This window comes from Epargyreus clarus, unplaced genomic scaffold (assembly GCF_041222505.1).
Source record: "Epargyreus clarus isolate Ecla_fem2 unplaced genomic scaffold, WU_Ecla_fem_2.2 ptg000005l, whole genome shotgun sequence".
Lineage (NCBI taxonomy): Eukaryota > Metazoa > Arthropoda > Insecta > Lepidoptera > Hesperiidae > Epargyreus > Epargyreus clarus.
Window position 1 is genome coordinate 8789577 of NW_027332213.1, and position 18679 is coordinate 8808255.

Sequence of the window (18679 nt, forward strand, 5' to 3'; positions counted from 1 at the left end):
GTATTTATGCCGACAATAATTTTGTATTTCATTTTTAAATGGTAATCTTTCGTTTATGTAATACGAATGCATTTAATTTCGAATCATCTTTTTAAAATAACGGATAAATTTCATTTTACTGCTATAAAATTTAATGACAGTGTATTTTAAGCTTGTCACTGAATTGTTTTTTTTTCACACAGTTATAATCTGTTGACGTTCCTGCGTCTGCTAAAGGACATGCCAGACGTTATAATTGACGCTTGCAGACCTGCGAAATAGTCACCATATTTAGTGTTTTATTTATATTTATAGAGTGAGGTGAACACTCGAAACCTTATTGTTCTTGCGTGACTGTCAAGTTTTTCTGGCGGGGACTGGCGCCTGTCCTGCGATACGTCACACTTTCTTTTATTTTCGTGTCAAACTCAAGTGCATGCGGATTAGTGTCAGCACTGCGGTTATTGGCACAAGCGAATGACACACGAACGAGACAAACTGCAGGTACGGAAAGTGCCAAGTTCGGACTCGGCGACAATACAAATAAACAGAAACTTAGTTCGCAAGGCGCAAGTAAGCGCCAAAGTGATTGACGTCAATAAGTAATAAATAATATCACCTGTCGATACCGCCCTGACAGGATTGATGTATGGCGTGTAGCACGTAGTGGAGCATGGTAGCGTAATTACAAAATTGTGTTGTAATTTATTGATTTTAAACAAAAGCAACACACCTACTGATATTACGCAAGTGAAATAATAGTTTCACGCTGGGCGTACCGACGTGTTTTAAATTCATTTAAATTTATGAATACAGCTACCCAATAACTGTGATTTCGTTAATTTATATGATACAGTTGCAAATTTCTATGTATTGTGCCTTATCTATCTTTTGGAGCAAAATAATAGGTACCTACCACATTATGGCAACTAGAATACTATCGTATATGATGCTCATGGATTTTTAAAATAAAAACAACTATGAGATGAATATGTGTGTTATATAAATATTGATATACATAGGAATTCAAAAGTAGGCAATGGGTCCGGTAGCCTTGGTGCTCTACATTTCGTTCCGCGAATCACCTGCACTTAAGACGTCTGCGTCCAAGAAAATGGCCTGTGAAAAATGGAAAGTGGAGTAAATTTGTCTAGCGCAGTGTGTTAGTGTCCGAACAATAACGGTACTTGTTACTCGTATATACTTCAATATCGCCGAGTGCAAGCAGGAAATGACATGCTGAACAAATAAAATAACCGACCGTGAGAATCGCAACTATCGCGGTACGGATAATATCTCTCTCTCGTTATAAATCATTTGCCGGCCGGTTGAACGCAGACATTGTTATTATGGTATTTGAAGGCGTCTTAATTAAAGTTCATTACCATTTTGCGGAATCCTCATTACGCGAAAAATCAACCAGTAAAATAATCGCAAGAATTGTTGTGACCTCACGTCATAAATGTATTCTGGTTTGAAGAATGTGGTTAAATAGAGGCACTCGTAACATTCGAACTTAGTACTCAAGGGTAGCAATGTACTCGTTTATCTGGTATCCTATTTATATAAATTCTATTTGAGGTTTATTACATATGTTGATGGCTGCAATAGCTCCTTTAATACTTCATAATTACATATAAAATACTGCGATTCATGTACTCGTAAGGATGGGAAACTTATGAGGTTTATTGCGGCGATCTAGATTTGAGAAAGGTCTCAATTCGTTATCGCCTATTCACCACAAAACATATTTAGTTTGGGGAATATTGGAATAATAAATCAGTAGCCTTAAATATTTAATAATTAATCGAGTGAAAGATTTCGTACCATTCATATTTTTATTTAAAAATTTGTTGTCACTGCTCTATTATAATGTTTTACAAAATCTGCTCCATGAACTGAGTAATAAAATTTGATACAAATAAGTTTTTCTCACAAGTCTCACTATATTGTAAGTCATCTCGGAGTAAAAACATCTGTTTGGCTCCTTTATTGGCTTGTGTTAACAAAATATTAGTCATCACTTGATCTAAAAAAGTCAGCGACACGACATACTTAGCTAGCTTTTATATTTAAACCACAACATGATTTTTATGTTAAAATATAAAATGGAAATGATTAAGACGTTTTAGAAATTATTAGGTATTTATTTGTAGGTATGATATATTATAATATAGTAATATAAAGTTCGCAATCAATCCAGGAACCCAATTCGAAAGCAATAATGGTGTTTAATACCAATGCATAATAATGCTTAGGTATACAATACACATTTTAATCACAGGCCGTCAGTCATATATTTTTTGTACATAATAATTTTCAAGTGAAACGAATAGCTTATCAGCTTATCGAATGTTAAGTTGTAACTACCTCACTTACGTAGTTATGATACGGACCCCAAATAGAACAATGTTTGTACTTAATCACAGATCGTGCCCATCACAGATCCTTTCTTTCCCCTGAACATTATCTTGTAGCGCTTTAAATCTCTACCTTATAACAACCGGCAACAAACTGTAGCATAGAGCCTTGTCACCGCACTACTACGTTTATTGAAATGTGTTACCATAAAAATTATAAAGGAAATGACTGGAATCACAACTAGCACCTACAAAGTTTAAACTTGTAAACAAGAGAAACTCAGTTTCTTTTTTACAACTGGTACATCAATAACAATACGGTTAAGCGGAATGGATATCATTGGCATGCTTATGATTAAATTAAATAGAAATTGTGTGTATAACACGGGTGGTCGTGTATGTCCTCGTTTATAAGCGTCCTTGTGGATGCATCGACTTGTAAACGCTTATTCATTTTACATTGCACTTTCTAAAATTTCTTTACGTATATATGTTAAAAGGTTATGTCATCACTTACCGAGCAGAGCGGTCTTCTGATATGAGAGCAATAATAATGATCGCCATTACTTACCTGAAAGGAAGTGACATGCGTTATAAATTGTTTAAATATAAGAAACCGGTCAACGTCTTGTAAATTTTATTTACAAAGGAAATTAAACAAAATCATCGTTAGAAAGGGGGTACAAACTGTAATAGATTAAAGCGTTTTAAAAATTAAATATTTATGATAATATAATTATGGAAACCAGAATTTAGTCGATAAATAATTTTATTGTAAAAGAGCATTCTCATCGTATATCTATACTAATATTATAAAGAGGAAAACTTTGTTTGTTTTTTTGATTGTAATGAAATGGCTCAAAAACTACTGGACCGATTTTAAAATTCTTTCCCCATTCGAAAGCTACATTTTCCACGAGTAACATAGGCTATATTTTACATGAAATATATTTGATAAATAGATTTTGAAGCGGTACAAAGTTTGCCGGGTCAGCTAGTTTAAAATAAAACAAACTTCGTTAATCTGCTGCCAAGCACGGGATTCATTTACTCGTACTTCACAGATCTTTGAAAACTCTTTTTTTTTAATTTTCAGGTAGAAAACTTCATGTGGCAACCGAGTAGGTTGTAAGTTTTCCTTCGCAATTAAAGCGAGAGTTAATTAATTTTTAATACGCACATGACGTTAAAAACTTGCAAAGTCCGATTGAGAAGCCCAATTTCAAACAACTAGACCGACTATCAGTGCTTTTTATACATATAGTATAAAAAATAACAAAGAGAAACTGCTAGATTCGAGATTTGTCGCAGGTATGTAAGTAGAAATGTTGTCAGTTCATTTTGAACAGACAAAGCGAGCCATTTGGCGGTCGAAATCAAAAATGTATATAGCAAATAGCAAAAGCAAATTGCACGGCGAATCTTCAATCAGATAAAAACGAACAAAATAATTAATTGAACTTATATTAGAGAGTGGCATTAAAAATATATATTACAGATGAATTAACATATTACTGGGACGGTTTAAAGCAATGAAATGATTATCGATAAAACTTTCACTCTTATTTAGCGGATGCTCAATGTGGGTTTAAATTGTTAAAAAGTATATCTCTCTAGAATTGAAGCTTTAAATTTTTAAACTTACAGATATTTGAGTTCAGTTTTTATGATATACAGATATGCTCTATGGATTTTTTAGACATTAAACATTTTTACGTGACACATCACATGTTAAGTCTAATAATACAATGCGACTATGCGTCAAAATTATTATACAGCTTTTAAGTATGCGACGAAATTAATAAGATCCTCTGGTGGTTTTCTATGACGAGTATTTTGTCAATAATTTGGCAGTAAATTGTTATTGTCGTGATCTCTTTACCTATTTGCAATAGCAATAAAAATGCTGATTATAAACTATAGCAAATATTATCATTATTTTAAATAAAGACGAAACTGTAATTTCTTTCGATCGAAAGTAAAACCCAGCAGTGTGCGCGTTGCTTCCAACTGATGTAAGTTTTGCATATGGTAATTTGGTTTCATGGTTGCACTTTACAAAGCGTGGAAATACGACGCAAGCTTTCTAGGTGCCCGTGTTCTAAATTAATGAGAAATTATTCTACAACACAACTAATTAATTCCCTTACTTAGCGGGGATAGTTAACATTCGCCGCTTTAATTTTCAATTTTAAAGCAATATGCCATTAAAATGTTTTTACAGCCAATTTAACATACATCTTCGCTCGTAAAGTTTGCGCCGTTTTCCTGTCGTTTATTGCACAGTTCTCCTATATAAATAACCATCGACGGAGCCCCATGGCAGCAGGATGAGTTTTATAACTTTATAACGAAAAGCGCGGGCTACTACATTAATGATAGGGTTGGATGATATTAGAATTCTAACATTATAATAAAACAGAAGTTTCCTAGCATTATTTTACGAGCAAGACCTTAAGGCTACACGTATAGTTATAAATTCTAATTCAAGGTAGAAAATACAGAACAGTTATTTTTTCATTTTAAATGTCGCAATATTAAATCAGTATACCGCGATGCATATTTAAATGTAACAATTTATCAGAGAGCAGATGGCGGGAAACAGTTTAGTACATGTGCCTCAGTCAGTTAGCACGCGCGGCCTCGATCGTGATACGAATGTAGTCATGACAGATGAGGAAAAGTAAAATTGATATGTATTCCCGCGTTTGCGATGACTAACACTAAACTTTCAACAGGATTTCGTGGCAGTTTCTTTTACTTGGCTATAAAAGCGATAGTGCACATAAATATACATTGCGTGTTTAACATACGAAAATAGAGCTTGCTCTGTAAACAACATTCCAATGGATAAATAAAAAAAATATTCGCAAAACAGTTTGCGGGATCTAGCCGCACAAATAAATATACTGCAAAATTTTCTTGTACGTGTTTGTAGGTTTACATAAGCCATTTATTTTTCAGCGCGACAGCCACATTGATAGATAGTTATTTATAGCCGACGTGTGGCCATTATAATCACGTACATTAATGAAGTTTATAAAAGTTTATATTTAGAGCCCACAGTTATAGCATATAATTATTCGTTTATCCTGGATAATGGAGATGGCGATTCGTGGCGAAGTAATTTAATATCGTCGTTTAAAAGCTTAGAAACGGTGGTGTTAAGACGAGAAGCTCCCCTATTATGTTAATATAGTGAGTTGTTTAATGAATATTAATAGTAAGAGTTTATTTATAGGTGATCCTTTTATCAGACATCCATTTATTACGTCTTACTGTTCCGAGTATGGCTCTTGATTTATCATTACGTTAAGAGATAGAAAAAATAAGTGACAGTTTTTTATATAATAAAACACGTTAATTTGTCTCGCTTAAGGGATACAATAATACTGTAAACACACTACATCAATGATAGGATTTAGTATAAAATTACTGGACAAAAACATGTTAAATGTTTGAAGGTGGTAGAACCCACTGTGGTTCGACTCCGGCGACACCACCGCCACACCTATTTCTACCTAATAACAGCAGTGTTAGGTGCTGCTGTGTTCCGGTTTGAAGGGTGTGGTAAGGGAGACAGACTTTTCCGAGGCGTTCCAGCTTAGTCCTCAGGGGTAGCGGCGCATCTGTGGCCGACCTCAGACAGGAATATCTAATCCTGTCTGGGATTGATTACAGATGTCCATGGGCGGCAGTAGCCACTTACCATCAGGTGGACTGCATGCTCGTCTGCTACTCTTATATTATAATAATAAATGTTAAATACATAATGTTCAAATTCTTCATAAACCAACTACGACGAGGATCGAAGTGCAGCCTTCCGTATTTATGGTAGATGAGCATAGTCACTATTATGTCAAATAGATGTTACAAGTTATTTTATCATGAAATCGCGTCTTATCACATTTGAAAAGCATGATAGATAACACCTTGCACAAATAGCTTATGCGTCGTTTGTCATAAATCGTAAGGTACGAACCTTAGCTTGAACAGCTTAAAAGGAAAATATTGTTTTTGTCATACCATAGGATCTCATATGACGTATTTTTTTTTTTTTTTTATAATATAGGAGTAGAAGACGAGCATGCAGTCCACCTGATGGTAAGTGGCTACTGCCGCCCATGGACATCCGTAATCAACCTCAGATAGGATTAGATATTCCTACCTGAGGTCGGCCACAGATGCGCCGCTACCCCTGAGGACTAAGCTGGAACGCCTCGGAAAAGTCTGTCTCCCTTACCACACCCTTCAAACCGGAACACAGCAGCGCCTAATACTGCTGTTATTAGGTAGAAATAGGTGTGGCGGTGGTGCCGCCGGAGTTGAACCACAAAGGGTTCTACCACCTTCAACGTATGCATAAATTAGGTAACTGCAAATGTATTACTCATTCTTGAGGTGAAATAACAGTATATTTTCAAAGTCGCAACATTTCACTCTTTTCGGTTCTCTCCGCCCACACTTTGTAACAAATAATTCAATCAATAACGATCAACCCTTAGTATGAGTTTTTACGTTTTTACAAAAATGACTGCATTTATATTTGTTTACGTATTTGCCCATACATTTTCAATAAGCGCCCCTACCGGACTGTATTAGAACTGATTGGAAATGTATGGGAAATACATAAACAAATACAAAAACAGTCATTTTTGCAAAGACGTAAAAACTCATACTAAAGGTACAGGTACGAGTGTTTCACTTAAAATAAAACCACAGATTCCTGAGTCACTTAAAATAACTGTAGTGATATAATGGTATTAATATTGCAGCGTTCATTGACCTTGTTATCATGAAACGATAAATATAAAAGCTATAGCTTTCGGAGAGACAGAGGTTTAGGCTACGTTCCACCACGTTGTCCACGTGCGGATTGGTAAACTTAACACAACTTTGAGAACTTTCTTTTTTAAAAGAACTCTCAGACTTGTATTTTTTCTCACGATGTTTTCCTTCAAAGCATGTGATACTTAATTTTACATACAACCGTAATTTAAAAAATCTGACCTTGAATTTTAAAAATTCGATCCTTGAATTTGAATTTTAAACCACTACGTTATAACTGATTGCGATCACTTGCTTGTTATATAACTAACTTGCTAATAACTGCATTCATATATATTATATGGTGCTAGTTTAAGAGGAACGTCCGTAAGCCCTTATTGCCAACAGTCTTAAGTTATCGCTTGTTTCAAAAGCACAACATTGACACTCAGCATGTGCAGTTTGAGTTGTACGCTCGTTTAAAACTCGTAAAAAGTAGTTGTTCTCGAGTCATAAAATACGCGTTTCGCATAAATAGTATGACAGAGAAAACGTTTTATATCTTTATAAATGTTTTAACGGGACATGTTCCAAAAACGGGCGAAAAATACTTAAAATTCCTATCTAAAATTGGTGAGTATCGACATCTACTTCTAGGTTTAGATACTTGTTTAAAACACGTTTAACAAGAATTTAATTAACCGCGATCAATTAATGACGTTAAACTACACTCACTGATTCCTTAGGTAGGTAATCGTATATAGTAAAAATGTTTTACTAGTTCTTGTTGTCTGTCCATATATAGGCTGTTTAATGATATGCCTAAGCGACAATTCAGCTTGAGTTCGCGTTAATTGCATACAAAATTAGGCGGCTTAGAGCCTTTTTCTTGTCACGCGGACATATACCCGTGTTCGTGTCTTACCTGCATGCGTGAATGTCACTTCAATATATCCACCTTTTGAGTGTGTGGTCCTTTTTTTGTTTACGAGGGGGAAACCTTCACGCAACCGGAGTCCTCTTGGCGCGTTGCCCCGTCGGGATCCGCCCAGGTGAGCTCCACGCTCGCCACACCGTCAGGTGCGTACGATGGCATGCGAGCACACATAAAGCCGTCCTTCCCGGGGCTGCTGGCCGAGCGGTTCGAGCTCCCACTCTTGCCGGCGGCAACCCCGGAAGCCCCCTTTTAGTCGCCTCTTACGACAGGCAGGGGATACCGTAGCCCTATTCTGGTCCCAAAAACTACAGGGACAGCGTGTATGTGGTCTACGTAACTGTAAATGTAACTATGAAACAATAGGATACGAATGGCACGGACGTAAATCGGATCTGGTACGTGGGCACATACCTGCGTGATAAGACACAATAATTGGCTGAAAGAAATGAAGGCGTAAATAAGCCGTTTTATTGAGTGTTTCAGTTGGGAGTTCCCAAGACATCTAAACTAAAACAAACCAAAAATAGTTGTCATTCAATTAATTCCTACGTTAGTATAGCGTAGTAATACATTTTACACCTGGTGGTAGAGAATTTTCCAATGCTTTAACTATTTGAAACTTATTCCCAGGCTTACAATGAAATAATAAGTTAAATTTGTCGCTACATCGTCTATTTTATGGTCCCGATCATGCTTGTTTCCTCCTTACGGATTTCTAATTACCGCCTTGTAGTATCTAGTATACAAAAGTAAAACAAAGCGATCTATGTACTTGCAAGGGATATAGCCACCGTATACCGCTTTGAATAGCCGATAATTACGATGCAATTAGGTGTAATGAACGCGCGTAGGCACTCTTTGCGTATCGTGGTTGTAAATAAAAGATTATTTGAAACTTAATTGCTCTCTCGCAAGTCTAAGCAAGTGTCCTGACAAAAATTTACTGCGTGCTTCCTAAAAAGTTTTATGTAAACATTATATAATTTTATCTGATGTTTACGATCGTAAACATGCGTACATAGTAATTTTATTGGTTTTCAAGTCACGATCATTTTGACTTTTTATTGGTTTTCGATATTATACATAAACCTCAGATTTAGTTTTGAAGGGTACTTGTATAACAGGGAAAATAGGTTAAATCACGATTATGTGATGTGGTCATCAAATTCTTTTATATTTTAACTTTTTCCAGTCTAAAATATAATTTTATTTTAGAAGGATAAAATTGACACATTATGCAATGTGTAAGGTTTTTTTGGGCCCTCTACATAACGTATCTGGGCATTCGCTTGGTGACAACTTAATTATAATACGTCATATTTTATCCTTCACCTGATATTTGATCCCCAACAATCAATTAAAAATTACTAAGTATAAAAAGCACGAACAGCATAAAATACTTTCATGGAAAGATTGATATCGGTTTAATGAATATTAAATAAGTACTTCCCATGTTATAAAAAACCAGATACGTACATTTAATTTGCGACCGTATATCAATTAATCGCGAACAAACAAGTAATTACGACGCGCCGGGTCAAGGAAGATTGATGAGTTCAAGTATTCATGTTACATTTATATTTGAAACTGTACGCCTATAAAAAGTTAAGAGTAGCAGAAAAACTGATTAAAATATAACAATATCAGTTGCAGTCTAATATAGGTACATAACTACTCGTATTACAGCATTAAAATTCGGAGCGTATTATGAATGCCAATGGCATCTATCAAATTAATCGATCATCATATTGCATAAATTAGTTATTTAGTTTTGGTAGTTATTTTAAAGTTGGTGTGGTGTTACTTATGCTACAGGGATTTTAAAGGATTATGCGTTCAAACGAGCTTTTTTCCCTTATGAATGTTTTAATTATCTAAACATTATCTCTACTTGCAACCATGCTTTCATAATTACCTAACGAGGAGATTCTTTTATCTATTTACGGGTGTTTTGATAAAGATTCACGAATTTTTGGATTCATGGAACATGGAAATTCGTTGTAAGTTCCAGCCCATTTAATTACCTATACGTATCTCGACATCTTAACAATTTATCTTGTTCAACTGTAGTTATGAAGAGGAAATCTTAGACTTTACAGCCCCAATAATAACTCGAATACGGTTTTTATTATCTCAATTAAGTAATCCAAACAATTTTTTTTTAATTAAAAAAAATTAAAACGCGAACTAAAATACATCATTACCTGAAACTAACGTGCTTATATCAGAGGAAGTTCACTTAAGTTTTAATTACGGATAGGCGCTTAGATTTTATCAATATAGGTGTTACATTACGTCAGCCGTGATCAAACGTAAGTGCGTATTCCGTAATTATTACGGAGCGAGGTGAAGGTAAAATTTCCTGGTTCGTATGAACATATAAAAAATGAGCACTAGCGCGTTGATTAGAATGACTTGGAGCGTGTGAATGGAGACTTCATCAAGGAAATTGTGGTTGGAAACAGTTAAAAAACAGAGTAGTAATAAACTATGAAAGGGCTCTGAACGCTAACACCGCGTGGGCATCCCGAGTACAATACAATACATGATAACAGTTGCAGTAATATAATTTGCGGTACTTGGTTATGATGCAACAATTACACGCTGCACTATTACCTATACATTAAAAAATTTAACATAAGTTATGAATAATTTATGAATTAAAATACTACTGATTATGAACTATACTGGTTTCATTTTAAGAGAAAACCACGTTATATATAAACACAGTTTTTACGACTTTAGAAGCGCGTATCTCAATGAGTTTTACAATGAAAAGTCAAAAGTACAAAAGTACTTAATATACTTAGGAATTGGGTGCTATCCATAGTTTTCGTCTGTCCTTAATTTAATGACGTCATTGTACAGCGATTTACAGAACCACCTATCATTCTAACACAAAGTATCAATTTACAAGTAAAATGGCTGTAACATGAGACCGGGCAGTCAGGCAACACAATTGTAAGGGTATTAATTGCAATTTGGAGCTCTAAAAATACGAATACATATTTTGCAGTGACATTTTTTGCGCAGTCAATCAAGTCGGTAGGCTCACGTGTCGTAGACGGTATCAGGCTTACCGTTAACATTTGACATTGCGCGCTTCTGACGTTTATTAACACACGGACGGTCACACATTGCGGTATTGATTGACGTGAAGAGATCAACAGAGTAATTAGGATTTAAAATTACAACAACAAGAAGTTGAAGAGTAGAACACCCAAACATACAAATAACATAATTACGATAAGTAGTTTTTTTTATATAATATAGGAGGAGCAGACGAGCATGCAGTCCACCTGATGGTAAGTGGCTACTGCCGCCCATGGACATCTGTAATCAACCCCAGATAGGATTAGATAATCCTACCTGAGGTCGGCCACAGATGCGCCGCTACCCCTGAGGACTAAGCTGGAACGCCTTGGAAAAGTTTGTCTCCCTTACCACACTCTTCAAACTGGAACACAGCAGCGCTTAACACTGCTGTTATTAGGCAGAAATAGGTGTGGCGGGGGTGCCACCGGAGTCGAACCAAAGTTTAGCAGTAATGCGGTAACAAATGAATATACTTACACACATGCAAACTAAAATCCCCTTAATCCTCTTTTTGGTTTCGCTGTAGTCAGGTAAAAAGTAAGAACGGCAGTCTACATAAATAGCTACGAAGATTTTTTCATACGACATATTATATCTTTTCAGTACACGAATCCTACGTTGCTTTCTGTAAAACATTTATTTTATTAGTTTCCATTAGGTAGAGAATAAAAATTAATGTAGTAAAAGTTTCATCGTTAATTTAAACCTTCATGTACTTTATGGCCCAACACACAATATCTCAACAATAGTTCACTTGGAAATCAAAAGTAATAACTAACATCTGCCTTTATCAAACGGTGAGATTATTTTATGAGTAAAGTCGCGCTACTTCATATCTGCTTGTTATTATTCTCGATATTGCGACAAATTGTATTTTCTCTGACATAAATCTTCCAACATGATTCAATTTGTCTCTTGCTACGAACAATATCACAATATTTGCCGGTTTACAGTACAATGCAATCACATTACATGAAGTTTACTTGATAATATACCTTGTGTAAAAGCTATTCTATAATACAATATTGTCATCATTTTTAACCGACTTCCCAAAGGAAGAGAGGTTATCTATTCGTCGCGTATATTTTCTTATATAAACAATTGTTGATAAGTGACATTTTCTGAGTTTCCTAAGCTTTCAATCACAATTATTTTTGCCTTGATTAATACTTCCAACGAGAAAAAAAATAAGGCCATATCTATATTTCATACTTGTACACGCTATACGAACATGATTTTTATTCAGTCATAAACTAAGTCTGATGTATTAACTGGCGGAAGTTTAATTAAAACATTTTTATTGCTAGTTCAACAAAATTTGCAAAAGTTATCAAGAGAAGTGAACGTAAATATTTTTATTACTTTTATATAACGACACTCTTGGAGCACATGAACGAGATATGATAATGGGCTCTCTTTTCTTTTTTATCGACCCATAATAGACTTATAAGATTAGCTTGCTAAAAGCTGCACTGTAAGGCTACCGCAAAAGACAATAAAGGAATCCAAGAAAAAAGACCAAAGCCTCTCTCCAGCTAAACATCTACATCGCGTGGAGTGAGGCTTCATTTTTGCACCTCGTTATTTTATACGTGCGTGGACGTTTGTTTATTCAAAGTGGCCATTGAGAAAATTCATTTGTAGCAGGTGTTTGGGGAAATTACCCTCTAATGGACATCCGAATGCGTCGTTTCGTTTAATCTTCATGTACACTCTCTTCGCCTACTTTGCCAACATGACGCGTGAAGTGCATCTTAACTCACTCACTATCAACTTCGGTTGTATTAGCTATTGCCCGAGACTGCCGTATCGAGTTTTAATTAAATATCCTCATAAAAACGTAGATAAGGCATATGCGCTTGTAAAGTGGCACTAAATATAGCTGTATGAGCTTACTTGCGGCTTAGTTGAACGAAAGTCGTCAAAGCGCTTCTAACAACTGACCGAGCGAGTGCAGACTATTTTAAGTCATGTCATTTTTAAAATATCACTGCCCGGAGAAAGTTTTAGTTACATTATGAAATATTTATTTAACTAAACTTTTTCTATGCTAACCGCATGATCCAGATAACGGGATACGCTATTCTATTCGTTTTTGCATCGCTGAAAATATTACAATGCTTATAAAAATACTTGTAGCGCCCGTTCGAACAAACAAGATAGTTTTATAACTTTATTTTTATTACAGCCAATAGATGGCTCTGTATATTTTAAAAGTACGCTTTCTACAGTCACAGCCCCACACTAGGATTCCCTGTATCGTGGGTGCCATGGACACACACAGAGACAAATACACAAACACCCAGACCCAGAAACAGAAACCTAAATTCATCATTTAGATTTCTGTCTGGCGGGGGATCGAACCCGGGGCCCTCTGTGCGTCAGACCGGTATGGTGACCGCTCCGCTACGCGGGTCGTATTTTTAAAGTTTACATCTTATTCTATTTACAGACTTGGTTAATCGTATTGTTTGGGGGTTGCACATGAAAACATAGACAGCTTAGCGCGTTCCACGAACCTTCATCCTTGCATGGGAATTAAGCACAGACAAATAGCTGTAATTTGCTCGCAGTTACAATGACGGTAAAACATGCATGATTTATTATAAATATAAAGATGATAACATGAATGAAGCTATCGTTTGTTTGGTTCTTGTTTGTTTATACATAATATAGTTATATTTACTTATAGTAAAAGTGTTATTACACGTTAACATATTTAAAAAAAATTGAACCAATAAAACAATTACTGGTTTATTTTTGTATCATATTAAGACACTAAAAATAAACAAGTACTTTTTGTTAGTTCTAAATTTTTTTCTTTGAAGAAATTATTTTAATAAATTTCATTATATTACATGAAAGTTTTTTTTCTATCATTCATCATTCAAACGTTCATATTTGCGTTTAATACTTCGTGAGTACCAAGAGTATGATATATTTCTTGTTTTTCCCATAGCACATTACCTTGCAAAGTAAGTAATTAAATTTTATATTACCTACGTTCCAAATACATATTAAGGGCCTCATCAAAGCAATGAAGCGCGAGCTTTTAATTATTCCAAAGCTCATTCAACATGCAGTCGGAATCTAGTTGATGGGATGTAGACGTAAATAACTAATTACACAGAGGTGAATAATCTTGGGAACTTCCTTTAAGATGCAATCAATCGACAACCGAGCTTATTGAATAATGATAAATGATAGATAAATTACATAGCAGGGCTGCCCGTTGTTGTGCGCTGAAGACATGATGAGAGTCTGGGAGTCAGACGCTAGTGAAAGCGTTATTAGCATTCACATTAGACTAGTCCATGAGGTTTTGTGATAATAAACCGAATAATCTAGCGTGTCCTTGTGACCCGTAGAAAGCAGGGGTCATCTGCATAAGCGACTCTTTGAAGCGAAATATGCCGGTAGTTGAGTGTTCGATACTTTGACCCACATAAGAGCGAGTACATTTCAACGAGATTTGAATATTTTAAAGCGCATTTCAAAGCATTCAATATGCAAAAGAATTGTAAATATTATTTTTTAGGTACTTATTAATTCACATTTTAAGAATTAATAATAAAAATAATGTTTTTAATATTTGAGATCGGAAGAAAAATATTTTTTTAAATATAATTATGAGGGACGTAAATTAAAGAAGTCTTGGTTTTTTTTGTTGAAAATAATGTTGGCAGTGTTGGCCCTTAAATCTCATCAACATTGAATCGTTAAGAGATGCTTCATGATTTCTGGAAGCTGCTCGTACTCAACGATGTTCCGACTGCCAATGAAACATGGCAGCTCATAATCTCCAGATTATCGACACGCTATCGCCTTATGGGGGACGTGGCTAAGCGACATTCATGAAGATTTCAATATACAGGGTTCAATATACAACGGATAAAGGACAAAAAGTTAACTTTCATGTTCGTAGACCTCGAAAATTCATAGGCGCTATGACGGTATGTTTATCGCGGAGTGTAATCTGTTGCCTTTTTTTGAATTTTGGGCATTACGACCTTGTGGGTGATCTGTTTAGGAACTGTATCAAACAATCGCGGTATATAGGTATGGACTAGAATTAGTTTCGGTGGGTAGACAGAACTCTTATGAACATGACCATGTAGATTTTTAATGGCGAAAACATTTCAACCAGGTCGAATTAGGGTCACTTGTTGTTACTGTGTAGTGACTGTAACAGGTTGACGATTTTTAATACGACGCTTCTACAGTAATAAAAAAAATACTCAAACGATGCGTCTAGTTTTAATTGTGCTCAAGGTTGGATAAATATAAAAAAACATATTATGACAAGATTATAAGCAGATACGGGCATGTAAGGGATAACAGGCATCGATAAATGGTTGTATCGATCTCGCGGCGGCGGAGGCGGCTGGCGCGGCGGCCGCGGCTCGGACCGAACGCCGCGGCGACCGCGACCGGCCGCCATGCCATCTCTCCCTTTCTCTCGGCCTTATCGTTCTCTCTCTCCGTCCTTCGGCGGCTCGTTCCTCTTCTTCTTGCAAGGTTAAGGTTACGTCAGACGTGTTATGTTATAACCGTTGGGGCGCACTCCGGCAAGTTCAGTGTCTCGTCGAGAGTGGCCGCGACACTTAGCTCGTGACCAACGTAGCGTGCGCGTCATCCCGAGGACTGTGCGCCCGGCCTGTGATATACGACCAGTGAAAAGTTCATGAACTGGGTGTTGAATTTTTTTGAACTATAAAACGTGACGCTAGCTGCTGAAATTATTTTTTTGAAAATTAGAAACCCTTCGTCAAGGTACGTAATCGTATCATAAATTTATTTTCGTTAAACATATATTTGTAATTTAATCAGAAAAAAATAAAATTCAAACTATTTTTAATTTTAACTAATATTTCAAATTTAATTTAATACACATAAATATTTTATAATCATAGTTACAGTTAAATATATTAATGATTTAGACATATAATAAATAACTTGTCATAGTTTTTTTGTAGTATATTATAAAATAATATGAATTATGCAGTAAGTTAAGGAAATAACTTTACATAATATTTTTCTTGCAATTTACTAAGTTATGTTAGCAATATCCTTAGGATGTCTCCGTAACAAGTTAAACATGTTTCCAATGAAATTAACAAGGAAGAATTTTCTCTCATGGAATACACAGAATTTATTGAAAATTGGCAAAAACTGACGAGTTTGCGTTATGCTGCGAACCGTTAGGGTTGCTATACACGAGCGAAGGTTTTTGCGCGCCGCGAGTACTTGTCTTCAATCGTGTATGAGAGCGATAAGCTCGGGTGCGCATACACCAATAGAAGTATTGCGCTATATTTAGACTCGCATAGTTTGATTCCTTTCCAGGAACATCCCTTTTTTACGTCATTTCTTACTTCTACTAGTAGGCACTTGTATATTTTGCTTAAGATAGATGCTTCTTATCAGAATACTAAAACATATTCAAACATATTAAAATAACTATATCTTTATAAGTTATTTTTTGTTTATTGATAATTTTTAAAATGAACCCAGGGTAAAATCACAAAAAATATGTTATAAAAAAAACTGATCAGTCATTACGTTGACAATTCTATGTACTTAAAATTATTGGAAGCCGTCCTTTGTAATCGTCGCCTTATTTGTTATATTATAAATAGCACCACATTTTTCTCGTAAGATGATTAAAGAGTTGTTTGAGATCGTATATCCATCGTTAAACTAATTTAAATCATAAGAAAATAGGTTTAAAATCGTGTGCGTAGTGAAGTCAAATAAAAGACTTCAACGGGTTGTATAGCGCAGACATAAACGAACCCGCGGCTATTGCATGCTCATCTAACATGAACATACAATAGCATAGGGCAATTAAACAATAATCATTAACTTCTATGCAATTTATAATGGCGGGAACCAATCTCTCAGATAAGACGAGTATAATCGCATTCTTATTGCTCTTGTTTTACTTTTATTACTTCGAGTATATGTAACATGTTAAATTATTCTCAAATTGAAAGGTAAAAATTACACGTAACGTACACTTTGAAAGACGTCAAAAATTAAGAAAAAAAGAGGTGAAAACAGGTAATTTTTGCCGGTGGATAAGTTTACCGCCGAAAATTGCCGTTACGGTATTTTTTGCGCAGCGACATTCAAAAAAGAGGATCAGATCTGAAGCTTTGAACATGATACTGCAAAAAAGAAACCTACATTAATAAATGTTATAATGAAATAAATTTGAGCGCGACAGGTGTCAGGAAGCTTAAAACTTGAAAGTGTAATTATAAATTTTAATCCGTCAATTATCAAGAAAAAAAAATGTGAGCCGTCACGGGACGCCTGGCAGATGTGAAACATCGACATTATTTTGTAAAAGTAATATGCGGAAAAGAACATATTGTGATAGGAACTAAATATGTCATAATGATAAAATAAAATATTACCATTTTTTTCCAGATAACGATGACTATTTATTGAATAAACATTTATTTTCGTTAAATACAAAAATTTACGAATTTATTTCAAATCGTGACTACTTAATTCGTTTAATCAGTGACTTTGGTAATAATTATATTCGATGTTGCCTCTGAGGACGGTATTACTGTGACAATGTATAGCGAGGCGCCACGGCATGCGTCGCCACGCATCGGTGTGAAATCGGTTTTACGTGCGGCTATAGATGTTTCACATCAAAAATTCGTGAGAGTGGAGTAATAATCAAATGGTATTTGTAAGTTAGGAGAATAGATGAAAACTTAATAACTTCTGAATTGTATCGTCGAGCTTATTACTATTGGCTTGTAACGAAGTGTTAATGACCAATTTAAACTCATCCTTGATCGTACAGCGTTCGGTGAAGACGACGCGACTTCCATAATTTTTGTTCACCCAAAAAGTGCACTTTTTTTCACTTAAAAAAATACCAAAACCTTTTCACGCTCTTGACAAAACGTTTAAGAGGCTGCGTCTAAATATGCAGTTAGTTCAGTTATAACAATTGCACATGCAAGTACCAGCAACAATCTGTGGTTGTAAACGATTGGTTAGGAACGATTCGGAGTGCACGATCGAGGCCGAGGGTCAGCATTAGTACATCGTTTAATCTTTACAAAGGAAATTTAACTGCAGTTTTACTGTACATTAGAAAATTCATCGTATTGAATTACAATTCTATTTTATTATGGGTTTAATTAAAGTCTTAAAGCATAGCCTCCTCCTAGACATCAGTTCTACAATAAAAAGAAATACATTTCATCAGGAGGTTCTTGAACTTATCATCACTTATATTTTCCATATTAGATGAGGCTAAACCTTATAATTAAACTCTTTCCGATAAGAATATATTCTATAGTACTGTACAATTATATTGTTCCTTTACTACACATGAACAACGATAAATAAACTTATAAAATTGCAGCTATATAAGAAAGTGAATGCCGGTTTTATTGCCACATGCCGCATTTTCGTCTGTAAACTGTTAGGTGAAGTAATAATTTTATTAAGGTAAAGATAAAACATTAAATATAGGAATCGAGATAATCGTAATTTGTAAAGACGGTTA

General features: G+C 35.2%; 2 protein-coding genes across 3 annotated transcripts in view; one reads left to right on the plus strand and one right to left on the minus strand.

Moving 5' to 3' along the window:
* Atg16 (Autophagy-related 16) overlaps positions 1 to 18679 on the minus strand; it is a 191302-nt gene that overhangs the window by 90381 nt on the left and 82242 nt on the right. The window lies entirely within an intron of this gene.
* The window catches only part of neo (ZP and PAN domain-containing protein neyo), a 57374-nt gene continuing 54403 nt past the window's right edge, over positions 15709 to 18679 (plus strand). The window contains exon 1 of the mRNA XM_073073089.1: positions 15709 to 15912. The gene's annotated coding sequence lies outside the window, so the exon portion shown is untranslated. The remainder of the gene's footprint in view (positions 15913 to 18679) is intronic.